At 44.7% G+C, this 14,182-nt stretch overlaps 1 protein-coding gene across 1 annotated transcript in view; it reads left to right on the top strand.

The window, feature by feature from the left end:
- The window catches only part of LOC140424757 (sodium channel protein type 1 subunit alpha-like), a 702,944-nt gene that overhangs the window by 248,052 nt on the left and 440,710 nt on the right, over positions 1 to 14,182 (top strand). The window contains exon 2 of the mRNA XM_072508138.1: positions 5,690 to 5,795. The gene's annotated coding sequence lies outside the window, so the exon portion shown is untranslated. The remainder of the gene's footprint in view (positions 1 to 5,689; positions 5,796 to 14,182) is intronic.

Genomic DNA, 14,182 nt, shown 5'->3' with positions numbered 1-14,182 from the left:
CTATTTCTAGTTTACTGTGTGTTCTATTTCTAGTTCAGTGTGTGTTCTATTTCTAGTTCAGTGTGTGTTCTATTTCTAGTTTACTGTGTGTTCTATTTCCAGTTCAATGTGTGTTCTATTTCTAGTTCAGTGTGTGTTCTATTTCTAGTTCAGTGTGTGTTCTATTTCTAGTTTACTGTGTGTTCTATTTCTAGTTCAGTGTGTGTTCTATTTCTAGTTCAGTGTGTGTTCTATTTCTAGTTTACTGTGTGTTCTATTTCCAGTTCAATGTGTGTTCTATTTCTAGTTTACTGTGTGTTCTATTTCCAGTTCAATGTGTGTTCTATTTCTAGTTCAGTGTGTGTTCTATTTCTAGTTCAGTGTGTGTTCTATTTCTAGTTCAGTGTGTGTTATATTTCTAGTTCATGGGGTTCGGTTTCTAGTTGAGTGGGTGTTCTCTTTCTAGTGCATGGGCCATCGCTTTCTCGTTCAGAGTGTGTTCTCGTTCTAGTTCAGTGTGTGTTCTATATCTAGTTCTGTGTGTGGTGTATTTCTAGTTCAGTGTGTGGTCTATTTCTAGTTCAGTGTGTGTTTTATTTCAGGTTCTGTGTGTGTTCTAATACTCGTTCCATTTGTGTTCTCTTTCTTGTTCAGTGTTTGTTCTATTTCTAGTTTTCTGTGTGTTCTATTTCTTGTTCAGTGTTTGTTGTATTTCTAGTTCAGAGTGTGTTCCCTTTCTAGTTTAGTTTGTCTTTTATTTCTACTTTACTGTGTGTTCTATTTCTAGTTCATGGGGGACTGGTTTCTAGTTGAGTGAGTGTTCTCTTGTTAGTTCAGTGGGTGTTCTCTTTCTAGTTCAGTGTGTGTTCTATTTCTCTTTCAGTGTGTGTTCTAATTCTAGTTCTGTGTGTTTTCTATTTCTAGTTCAGTGTGTGTTTTATTTCTGGTTCTGTGTGTGTTCTAATACTAGTTCCATTTGTGTTCCCTTTCTAGTTTAGTGTGTGTTTTATTTCTAGTTTATTGTGTGTTCTATTTCTAGTTCAGTGTGTGTTCTATTTCTAGTTCATTGGGGATCGCTTTCTAGTTCAGTGGCTGTTCTCTTGCTAGTTCAGTGGGTGTTCTCTTTCTAGTTCAGTGGGTGTTCTCTTGCTAGTTCAGTGTGTGTTCTATTTCTAGTTCATTGGGGATCGGTTTCTAGTTCAGTGGCTGTTCTCTTGCTAGTTCAGTGTGTGTTCTATTCCTAGTTCAGTGGGTGATCTCTTTCTAGTTCAGTGTGTGTTCTATTTCTAGTTCAGTGTGTGTTCTATTTCTAGTTCAGTGTGTGTTCTATTTCTAGTTCAGTGTGTGTTCTATTTCTAGTCCTGTGTGTGTTCTATTTCTAGGTCAGTGTGTGTTCTATTTCTAGTTCAGTGTGTGTTCTAATTCTAGTTCTGTGTGTTTTCTATTTCTAGTTCAGTGTGTGTTCTATTTCTAGTTCAGTGTGTGTTCTATTTTTAGTTCTGTGTGTTTTCTATTTCTCGTTTGGTGTGTGTTATATTTCTAGTTTAGTTTGTGTTCTATTTCTAGTTCAGTGTGTGTTCTAATTCTAGTTCTGTGTGTTTTCTATTTCTAGTTCAGTGTGTGTTCTATTTATAATTCAGTGTGTGTTCTATTTCTAGTTCAGTGTGTGTTCTATTTCTAGTTCAGTGTGTGTTCTATTTCTAGTTCAGTGTGTGTTCTAATTCTAGTTCTGTGTGTTTTCTATTTCTAGTTCAGTGTGTGTTCTATTTCTAGTTCAGTGTTTGTTCTATTTCAATTTCAGTGTGTGTTCTATTTCTAGTTCTAGTTCTATTTCAGTGTTTATCAGTGTCTGTTCTATTTCAGTATGCGTTCGCGTTCTATTTCTGTTTCTAGTTCTATTTCTATTTCTGTCTGCTTTCTCTTTCACTCTGGGAGTTCCCTATTTTAGTATGTTTGGTATTGGGAATAATTTAAATTCAGCAAAGGCTGTTTGATTCAGAAGTGGAGATGACAACATCAAAGTAAGCTTGCATGCAACATAAAAACTGTATTGCAAAATTTCCATTAGTATGTGAGGAGCAAACTATTGACAGAAATGAATGTCAGGCCCTTCAAGTCAATGGCGAGAATTCCTCACGGGAAACAAAGAAGTGACTGGGGAGCTAAATTAATTCTTCATAAAGCAAGACATGGATAATGTAACGGGAAGTACTGAGATATACATTTTAGGGCTGGAGGAAATTAGTACCTGTAAAGAAATCGTTTCATTGAAATTAATTTGATTGACGCCAGATATATCTCCAGGGCTTGATAATCTTCATCCCAGACTACTTCAGGAAGTGGCCCGAGAAATAGTAGATCCATTGCTGGTCATTTTCCAAAATTCTTTGGACTCTGGAATGGTTCCTACAGATTGCAGGTGTCGCGTATGTAACCCAACTGTTCAAAAAGGTAGATAGAGAGAAAATAGTGAACTATAGACCAGTGAGCCTAAGCATTTCCTAGCACTGCATTTGGAAAGCAGTGATGAAATCATACAAAATCTGCATGGAAAGGAAAATCATGCTTGTCAAATTTATTTGAATTCTTTGAAGATGTAACTAGTAGAGTTTTTGTTTTAGAAATTTAGAGTACCCAATTCATTTTTTCCAATTAAGGGGAAATGTAGTATGTTCAATCCACCTACCCTGCACATCTTTGGGTTATGGGGGCGCAACCCACGCAAACACGGGGAGAATGTGCAAACTCCACACGGACAGTGACCCAGAGACGGGATCGAACCTGGGACCTCGGCGGCATGAGGCAGCTGTGCTAACACTGCGCCATTAACTAGTAGAGTTGACCAAGGAGATATACTTTATTTAGACTTTCAGAAGGCTTTCGACAAGATCTCACAGAGCAGCTTACTGTGTAAAGTTAAAGCACATGGGATTGTGGGTAGTGTCTTGAGATGGATAGAAAGCTGGTTAGCAGACGGGAAGAAAAAAGTTGGAATAAATGGGTCTTTTTTGATTGGCGGGCAGTGAATAATGGGGTACCGCAGGGATCTGTGCTAAGACACCAACTGTTTTGTTATCTCCAAATTTGCTGATGACACAAAATTGGTACCACATTGCTCTGGGTCTGGAGTCACCTGTGGGCCAGACCAGGTAAGAATGGCAGATTTCCTTCTCTTAAAGGACATTAGTCAACTACATGGGTTTTTATGACAATCAGCAATGGTTTCATGGTCAACATTAGACTTTTCACCATCAGCAGTGGCAGGATTTGAACTTGGATCCCCAGAGCATTACCCTGGGTTTCTGGTTTACTAGTCCAGTGACAGTACCATGACCCAACCGCCTCCTTAGAGGTATAATGTTGATAATTGTGCGGTTATTCATTTCGCTAGAAAAAATAGGAAAGCAGATTATTTATTTCAATGGGTAAAAATTGAGGTGAATACTCGGGGAGACCTTGATGTCCTCATGCATCAGTCACTGAAGGTGGGCGCTCAGGTACAGCAGGCAGTAAAGAAGACAAGCGGTATGCTGTCTTTCATAGTGAGAGGATTTGAGTATAGGAATACAGATGTTTTACTGCAATTGTGAGGCCACACCTGGAGTTTTGTATGCAGTTTGTGTCTTATCTATTTCAGTATGCTTTCTATTTACATTTCAGTGTGTCTCTATTTAGTATGTTTCTATTTCAGCGTGTGATCTGTATCAGCATTCACTTTATTTCAGTGTGCACTCTACTTTAATGCGTAAATTATTTCAGTGCGTTTTTTTTCAGTTAATGCTGTCTTGCAGTTTATATATGAATAGTCCATAAGAACAAGGAACAGGATTGGCACTTCAACCCCTCCCAATACCTTCATGGGTGATCTCATCCAGCCTCTTTTCCACCTTCCGGAGTACTCCTAAACCTTCATCCCGCTGATAATTAAAAGCCTGTCTACCTCCTCCAATTTGTTCATTGTTCCAGCATCTAACGTACTCTGGGATGGAGAACAAAGAACAAAGAAAATTACAGCACAGGAACAGGCCCTTCGGCCCCCCAAGCTTGCGCCGACCATGCTGCCCGTCTGAATTAAAACCCACTACACTTCCGGGGACCATATCCTCTATTCCCATCCTCTTCAGGTATTTGTCAAGATGCCCCTTAAAAAGTCACTGTCGTATCTGCTTCCACCACCTCCTCCGGCAGTGGGTTCAAGGCTCCCACCACCCTTTGTGTAAAAAAACTTGCCTTGTATGTTTCCTTTAACCCTTGCCCCTCGCACCTTAAACCTATGTCCCCGAGTAATTGACTCTTCTGCCCTGGGAAAAAGCCTCTGACTATCCACTCTGCCCATGCCCCTCATAATCTTGTAGACTTCTATCAGGTTCCCCCTCAACTTGCGTCGTTCCAGTGAGAACAAACCAAGTTTCTCCAACCTCTCCTCATAGCTAATGCCCTCCATACCAGGCAACATCCTGATAAATCTTTTCATGACACAGGTTCACGACCCTTTGACTCAAGTAATCCCTCCTCATCTCTGTTTCAAATCTGCCACACCCTTGGCGTAAAATTTAACCCCTCATTCTAGAATATCCAACAAGGGAAACATACGCTCTATGCCTGCCCTGTCAATCCCCTTTAGCATCTTGTATACCTCAATTAGTTCTCTTTTCATTCTTCTAAACTCTAGCGAGTATAAGCTCAACCTCACTTTTGACAAGTTCTTCATCCCTGGAATCAGTCTCGTGAACCTTCTCTGAACTGCCTCGAATACATTTACATCCTTCCTCAAGGGACCAAAGCTTGGCCCAGTACTCCAGATGCGGACTATACATTTGCTACAGAACCTCTCTACTTTTATACTCTATTAGTTGAGCAATTAATACCAAAATTCTATTTCACTTCCTTATTTCCTGCTGCATCTGCATTTTAGTTTTCTGAAAGTCGTGCACAAAGACCCCCAGATCCCCCTGCAGCGACACATTTTGAAGTTTCGCTGCATTTAGATAATAAGTTGCCGTTTGTTCCTCTGACCAAAATGGATAGCCTTACACTTATTCACATTGAATACCATCTTCCAAATTTTGAGCAACTCACCTATCCATATCCATTTGCAATATTCTTATGTCCTCATTGCAACTTACTATCCCACCTATCTCTCCTGTCTGCTAGATGGCCAATCCTCTATCCAAGCTAATATATTACTCCCAACCATGTTTATGCTGTGTTTCAGTATCTGCTCTGTTTCAATGTCTGCTCGATTTTATTGTGTGCTCAGTTTTAATGTGTGTGCTCGATTTCAGGGCATGTTCCAGTTCCGTGTTTACTTTATTTCTGTTTTTACTCTATTTCAGTCTTTGCTCGATCACTTTGCTCTATTTCAGTGTGTAATCTATTTTTGTTTCTGTGCATGGGGGTTCAGGCAGCGTGTGTGCTCGAGCTCAGTGCGTTGTGCTCTCTTTCAGTGTTCATTCAATTTCATTGTGTGTCATTTGTCCAGGATGTCACGTTGCGTTTACGGCCAATGAACTGGTTTTGACGTCCACTCATTGTTGTCAGGTTGGAAAGACAAACACGCAGGAGGACGAAAAAGAAACTTGGAGAAATTCTGTACTCTTGTCTGAATAGTAACAGACCTTTCATCTTTATGTATGAGGGACTGAGCAGTTTTTAGGGTTTCAGTGAAAACAATTGTGGTCTCCAATAAAATATATCTGCTTCTTTCCAGTTCCAATTATGAGTCAAGATGGTTCGTTTAACATCAACAATGTCCAGGAAGATTGTCAACCTGCTTCTTGCAGGTAGCTACTGTCAATGGGATCTTCAGCATTAAGGTGATTGTAGTTGTCTAATCAGGATCGTTTCTGCATTAACTGTCAGTATAATCACATTGCTTTCATGCTCAGCTCCCTGGCACATTTTAGTTACCAGGGTTGTCAGCTTGGGATCTGCCTGTTCAAAGAAAAGGAGGCACGCCCATAGTGACCTTTGCATCCCAGTGCTTTGCATCAATTAATCACTGCAGTACTGTGGGAACATTTTCGTTCTGAACAACATGACAGCCAATGTTAACACAATAAGATCCCACTGCCCTTCTTGCATTAAAAAAAAAAGGGGATCTTTCCTGTCCACTGAGAACAAGATGGAGGGGGCGATTCCACGACCGTGTTACACCCGGCACGGACCCGGCCACAATGAATCCCGTGAGAGCCCCAAATCAGGCTCCACCTCGGCCGACCGAGTCACCCGACTCACACTGCCTGGCACAATTTGGAACTCTCCCTCACTGGGTGAGATCCAGATCTGCATATTTAAATGAGTCAGTAGACTTTTAATACCCGGGCATCAATAGTTTAATACCCGGACATCAATTTCACCCGGCTCCTGGGAATCAATGGCCATGCCTGCGAGACCTCGACTGGGTGCCATTTGCCACTGGTTTCCCCAAACGTGGACCAGGCGTGTTGGCACCTTGCGGGGAGGGGGGGAGGGCTTTCAGGTCATGAGAAACTGCCAGCTGGTTGCGGACAGGGCATGAGGTACTCTGGCATGTGGGCACTGCCAGCCTGGTACTCTGGTAATCCCAGGGTGGCAATTGCAGGGTGCCAGGCTGGCAATACCAAGGTGCCCAGGTGCCAGGTTGGCACTGCCAGCCAGTGGGCCTGGGGGGGGGGGGCCTTGCCCATTGGAAAAGTGGGGTTTTAAGGCCTTACAGGTTGTGGGGGTGAAGGGGGGTCCATAAAGCAAGAGGCGGCGCCTGAAAGGGGGGCTGCCAGTCAAAAGCGCGCCCCTATCTGTAAGGAAGTCAACTTAAGTGTGGTCTTGGTGAGGAGAAACTCCCCGAGGCCCCAAAAAACGGTAATGTGCTGGTGAATAGCAGAGTGAATCCCAGCGCTGTAGCTGTCGAGAACACCCTTCCAACGTTCCCAAGACAGCACTTTAACTTTGTATTCTTTTCTTTTCTTAAGGCACGTGTCCTATCCTGCACAATCATTCCTGATATTTGTACGCTCTCCATTCTGGTATCCTTGTAAATCTGTTTTCAGACATTTTGCAGCATTTTTATATCTTATATCATATGGAAAGGACTCTACATAATACTTTGAGTAGTCCAACCAAGATTATCATAATTTCTGCCTTCCAAACCTATCCCTCGAGTAATGAACCCTCCCGCTTTGTTTGCACTTGTTATGGCTAACCATTGTTGCTCAGGAACTAAACAGTTAAGACATGGCTCTTGGGGCTGAAGGAATCAAAGTATATGGGGGAAAGTGGGAACGGGTTCCTGAGTTGGATGGTCAGCCATGATCATAACGAATGGCAGAGCAGGCTTGAAGGGCTGAATGGCCTCCACCTGCTCCTATGTTTCTATGGCATATATCTCTATCCCTCTATCCAGCCCATTGACACGCTTACTTTCCAAGGAATTCCCTTTTGTTAACATTGACAAACACAAAGATAAAAGCAAAATTCTGTGGATGCTGAAAATTTGATATAAAAACAGAAAATGCTAGAAAATCTCAGCAGGTCTGACAGCATCTGTGGAGCTAGAAACAGAGTTAAAGGCTCGAGTCCGTATAACTCCTCTGCAGAGCTCTGCATTCCTGAGTTTTTCCAGCATTTTCTTTTTTAGAACAAAAAACTTGCCCTCGTTACCCCAGGTGTGATCCTACTGGGCAGAAAATGTGTTTACTTGCATTTCAAGTTCAATTTTAATTCTATGTGAAACACTTTTTAAATACAGCAAGAAGTCTTACAACACCAGGTTCAAATCCAACAGGTTTGTTTCAAACACTAGCTGTCGGAGCACTGCTCCTTCCTCAGGCTCCTTCACCTGAGGAAGGAGCAGTGCTCCGAAAGCTAGTGTTTGAAACAAACCTGTTGGACTTTAACCTGGTGTTGTCAGACTTCTTACTGTGCTCACCCCAGTCCAACGCCGGCATCGCCACATCACTTTTTAAATAGTTTTGGAAGGTCAGTTCCGAGGGGTAAAGATCTCACTCTTTGCTTGCATTGAGAAATGCTTTCTTGCTCATGTTTCGCTTGAGTTATTTCCAAAAAGCCTACTTGTGACAATAAGCGATTATTATTATTGAAGGCCTGCATATGAATGACATCAGGTCGCAATGGTGAATTATTCGCCTTCGGGGGTAAAAAGGTACCAATTCACAGCCCCTTCAGCTATAGGGGCTAAAAGAGATTGGCAGGGAATTTTCAACAGATTCGCAGGTGAGCCTGACCAGTCTTGTGCAACCTCAAGTATGCAGGTGTCAGATTCACCATGGGGCCCAAATAATTGTACTTACTTTACTTACAGCAGTGTTTCGACATATTCCTGGAGCTAACCAGTGCTGACATGAGCTTCAGCCTTTCTTTGCAGTACAAGGCCACTGTCCCTCTTTATCCCATTCGATGGAGATGCCTGTTTAAAATGAGAAAACACCGGACTCCCTGTAACATATTTCTCTTTCATTTTTTCGCAGGACGTGGGTGTCGCTGTCATTTGTTTCCACACATATGGTGCACTAAACCAGACTTTTGTCTGTTTCCTGAGCGAGTTATTCCTGAAACAGGCGGCTCGTCTGTCGGCAGAGGCTTATAGCTTGATGGGCGCCACTACGCATCAAACATGGTTGACCAGGAGTCTCCCCCCACTCTTACCACCAGCCATTGGCGTGTTTGGAATGATTTGCAGGTTGATACCTGTTTTGCCCCACTATCAACGCACCTTCCTTGGCAATCAGGTTCTGGGGTGGGAGTCGAACCTTCAGCTTCTGGCTCAGTGGCATGGATGCCACCTGCTATGCCACAAGACCGTCAACATTTGTTACCATCCCTAATTATCCTGGAACTATCAGCCAGACCAGAAAATGATGGGCGCTTTCATTCCCTGAGAGATAATAGTGAACCAGATAGCTTTTAACAATCGACGCTAGTTGTCAGAGTCACTATTACTGATCGGCCGGAGAATCCCCGCTTGCACCGAAATCGGGGGGGCTTTTGCGATGCTTTGCCCCCTCCAAAACAACGTACTCACAGAGTACACCCCACGCCGTCGGGACGGCCTCAGGGCTTCACCTGAGCCCCTCCCCCAGCGCTGCGCCCCCGATGGGCGGAGTTCCCGAAGTCGTGTGGAACACTTATCCGGTATTGTTTTGTGATCCCGGCATGGCGGCTGAGTACTGAGTCCAGCCGGGGAGGGGAGCAGTTCCGCGGGCAGGAGGGGCTTTGGCGGGGGCTGGTCAGGGGTGGTCCGGGGTGGCGAGAGGGGTTATTGCTGGACAGTACGTGGCAGGCCACCGCCGTGTGCATGCGCGGCCACGGACCCAGCAATTCTCCGGCCGGATCCGCAGGTAAAGCCGGGGGTTTTACGTTGCGTGGCTGCTAGCCGCCCTCCAGATGGAGGATCGGTGCAGCTTTTGCGCTGTTGTTTCTGGCGTAAAACGCCACTGTTCTGGCGTCAGCACTTAGTCTTCTAATCGGAGAATCCAGACCCTTATTTATTGAATTGAAATTCCACCAGCTGCCGAGGTGGGATTTGAACCCATGCCCAGAGCATGAGCCTGGCCCTCTGGATTACTAGTCCAGTGACATTACCATGACACCTTAGGGACAAACACCAGACAGACAGCTCCCTGGTTGCCTCATAGAAGCACTGACATGTTTGGAATAATTGGGCATCGTGTTCACCTCCTAGCCAATTAGGCCATTCGCATTTTATAAAGCCATGTCGAGATAACATAAGAACATAAGAACTAGGAGCAGGAGTAGGCCATCTGGCCCCTCGAGCCTGCTCCGCCATTCAATGAGATCATGGCTGATCTTTTGTGGACTCAGCTCCACTTTCCGGCCCGAACACCATAACCCTTTATTCCTTTATTGTTCAAAAACTATCTATCTTTATCTGAAAAACATTTAATGAAGGAGCCTCAACTGCTTCACTGGGCAAGGAATTCCATAGATTCACACCCTTTGGGTGAAGAAGTTCCTCCTAAACTCAGTCCTAAATCTACTTCCCCTTATTTTGACGCTATGCTCCCTCGTTCTGCTTTCACCCGCCAGTGGAAACAACCTTCCCGCATCTATCCTATCTATTCCCTTCATAATCTTATATGTTTCTATAAGATCCCCCCCCCCGCATCCTTCTAAATTCCAACGAGTACAGTCCCAGTCTACTCAACCTCTCCTCGTAATCCAACCCCTTCAGCTCTGGGATTAACCTAGTGAATCTCCTCTGCACACCCTCCAGCGCCAGTACGTCCTTTCTCAGGTAAGGAGACCAAAACTGAACACAATACTCCAGGTGTGGCCTCACTAACACCTTATACAATTGCAGCATAACCTCCCTAGTCTTAAACTCCATCCCTCTAGCAATGAAGGACAAAATTCCATTTGCCTTCTTAATCACCTGTTGCACCTGTAAACCAACTTTTTGCGACTCATGCACTAGCACACCCAGGTCTCTCTGCACAGCAGCATGTTTTAATATTCTATTGTTTAAATAATAATACCTTTTGCTGTTATTCCTAACAAAATGAATAACCTCACATTTGTCAACATTGTATTCCATCTGCCAGACCCTAGTCCATTCACTTAGCCTATCCAAATCCCTCTGCAGACTTCCGGTACCCTCTGCATTTTTTGCTTCACCACTCATCTTAGTGTCATCTGCAAACGTGGACACATTGCACTTGGTCCCCAACTCCAAATCATCTATGTAAATTGTGAACAATTGTGGGCCCAACACTGATCCCTGAGGGACACCACTAGCTATTGCTTGCCAACCAGAGAAACACCCATTAATCCCCACTCTTTGCATTCTATTAATTAACCAATCCTCTACCCATGCTACTACTTTACCCTTACTGCCATGCATCTTTATCTTATGCAGCAACCTTTTGTGTGGCACCTTGTCAAAAGCTTTCTGGAAATCCAGATATACCACATCCATTGACTCCCCGTTATCTACCGCACTGGTAATGTCCTCAAAAAATTCCACTAAATTAGTTAGGCACGACCCTTTATGAACCCATGCTGCGTCTGCCCAATGGGACAATTTCATCCAGATACCTCGCTATTTCTTCCTTGATGATAGATTCCAGCATCTTCCCTACTACCGAAGTTAAGCGAACTGGCCTATAATTACCCGCTTTCGGCCTACCTCCTTTTTTAAACAGTGGTGTCACATTTGCTAATTTCCAATCAGCCGGGACCACCCCAGAGTCTAGTGAATTTTGGGAAATTATCACTAATGCATTTGCAATTTCCCTAGCCATCTCTTTTAGCACTCTGGGATGCATTCCATCAGGTCCAGGAGACTTGTCTACCTTTAGCCCCATTAGCTTGCCCAGCACTACCTCCTTGGTGATAACAATCCTCTCAAGGTCCTCACCTGTCATAGCCTCATTTCCATCAGTCACTGGCATGTTATTTGTGTCTTCCACTATGAAGTCCGACCCAAAAAAACTGTTCAGTTCCTCAGCCATTTCCTCATCTCCCATTATTAAATCTCCTTTCTCATCCTCTAAAGGACCAATATTTACCTTAGCCACTCTTTTTTCTTTTATATATTTGCAGAAACTTTTACTATCTGTTTTTATATTCTGAGCAAGTTTACTCTCATAATCAATCTTATTCCTCTTTATAGCTTTTTTAGTAGCTTTCTGTTGCCCCCTAAAGATTTCCCAGTCCTCTAATCTCCCACTAATCTTTCCCACTTTGTATGCTTTTTCCTTCAATTTGATACTCTCCCCTATTTCTTTAGATATCCACGGTCGATTTTCCCTCTTTCTACCGTCCTTCCTTTTTGTCGGTATAAACCTTTGCTGAGCATTGTGAAAAATCGCTAGGAAGGTTCTCCACTGTTCCTCAACTGTTTCACCGTAAAGTCTTTAACGACCCCATTCGGGCACCGGGTCAGGACCCTGGATTCATTCGGGTGTCGGCTGTGTTAAAAATCCAACCCTCGATTTGCGCTGACTGTAATTTGTGCGGACAATTTTGGGATCTTTTGGGTCACTCTCTCAGCTTTCTGAGTAAATTGCAATGCGTGAATGTGCGCAAACCTTACCTCCTGCTGCCGTTCAATGATAAACCTTCCCTTTCCCTCTCTCATCACTCCATTCAGGTTGCAGCACGACAGATGTAATTACTTCAGATACGTGTTCACCTCACCTGCCCTTTGAAAAGTGCTATTTGATGCCAAGTATCTAAATATTGATGATTCATCATTGTTATAGTACTCATGGCCTTGTTAAAACACTGAACTGAGCAGTAATCTCTCACAATGCATTATTAATAGTGCACAACACAAAATAGATAATCAATGCCTGGGCAGAAATTACATTTATTTACAAGTTCTCAAGCTGAGAGACAACCTTTGATTCCAACAAAAATGTGACATGTCCAGTATTTTATCTCACGCTGCCTGGAATCTTTGATACACAAATCGATCTCTGTTTAAGGATCCTGTGCCAAGGTTTAAGTGCCAAAGATTTTGTCTGAATATAAATGATTTGGAAGGGGCGATGAGTTCCAAGACAGCTGCTCTGTTCTGAGAACAGATGAGGGGGAGTTTTTCCCCCATATGTCCTCCCCTCAAGCAGTCTTGCTTTTGGGAAGACAGCAGTCTATCGAATCATTCTGACTTTGCTGTGCCCCAACTCCCTGTGCTCAAAATCAAATGAAAATGAAGGAAAGACGTGCACAATGTATAGCGCCTTTCACGACCATCTGACATCCCACAGTACCTTACAGCCACTGAAAGTCACTGGGCATTTCCGACATTACAACAGTGACTACACTTCAGACAAGTGTTGCATTGGTTGACTTTGGGAGGTTCTCAAGATCGTGAAAGATGTTGGGCGCGAATTTCCAGCCGCGTTGTGCCCGGCGCCTATGCCGCTATGTCGGGTGAAGAACGGGAGAGCCCGAAAACGGGATTCGCGCCGGGCACCAAGCAGTTTGCCATTCAGCCCACTCCCGCTGCCATGATCAGGATCTCGCCCAAAAAGGGTGGAACCTGATCAAACCTCACTTGCATTCATTTCAATCTCATTCACGAGATTAAAGTCGAATGCAGCGGCCTCCTAGGGGGTTGGAAGTGGTCAGGTCAGAGTTGGCTATGGGCCGGGAGGGAGGTTTGCCTATGTGAAGCATTCAAGCCATCTTTAAATATTGTAGAGATCGCTAACAGGGCCAACCACAGCTGCAGCCTGTCTGGCCTACCGAACTCTCACAGGACAGAGCCTTGCTGCAGCCTGTCCGGCCTACCGAACTCTCACAGGACAGAGCCTTGCTGCTGCCTGTCCGGCCTACCGAACTCTCACAGGACAGAGCCTTGCTGCTGCCTGTCCGGCCTACCAAACTCTCACAGGACAGAGCCTTGCTGCAGCCTGTCCGGCCTACCAAACTCTCACAGGACAGAGCCCTGCTGCAGCCTGCCTCATGAGTCCATTTCACCGACCTCCCCCCTAGAGGTTCCAAGATGCTCTGTGGTTGCAGTGATGCTCGGCCAATAACTCCAGAAGCGAGATTGGATGACAATTGAAGGCTTTATTGGGCTAGATGTTTCCCCCAGCAGCGCAGGTACAGAATGCAGCTGCTGGGGAGACACAGGCTCTTATACTCCGCCTTACTGGGCGGAACCAGCAGGCAGGCTTCACCAATGATCTTCCTGTCTCAGGTACCTCCCACACCAATGATCTTACAGCCTCAACCTAGGTACCGTAATACCCCTAATACAGACTATCACATTCACCCCCTGTTAAAAAAGGAGTCCGGCGGGGGTGGTGGTCTCGCGTCATACAGTGGTAGAGGTTATGGTGATACCCGTCGGTGGTACAGTGTTTTGCCTTATTACATGTCACAACTATTTACAGTATTCATTTTACATGTGCATATCAGAATGAAGCAATTAGTCGATCGGGGGCCCTGGTCGTCCTCTGTGATCGTCGCAGTTTCGGCGGTGATGCAGGCGCCGGGTCGGGCATCCGTGACTCCGGGAGCATGACTTTGGCTTCTTTGGTAGCTTCATCACCCCTGGGTGGGACCAGTGGAAAAACCGATCCACCTGGAAAGGGGGTAGCCATGGTGTGCGCCGGTGGGAGGGAGGGGGGGGTGGGGGGGGATCCAGCGAGCACCAGGTCCCGTAGGGAGACCGTATCCTGCCGGCTGTCGGGATACGCCACGTAGGCATACTGAGGGTTAGCGTGAAGGAGGT

The sequence above is a fragment of the Scyliorhinus torazame genome, chromosome 6 (genome assembly GCF_047496885.1).
Source record: "Scyliorhinus torazame isolate Kashiwa2021f chromosome 6, sScyTor2.1, whole genome shotgun sequence".
Lineage (NCBI taxonomy): Eukaryota > Metazoa > Chordata > Chondrichthyes > Carcharhiniformes > Scyliorhinidae > Scyliorhinus > Scyliorhinus torazame.
Note: the sequence above shows the minus strand (reverse complement) of the source record. Positions and strands in the feature narration are given on the sequence as shown.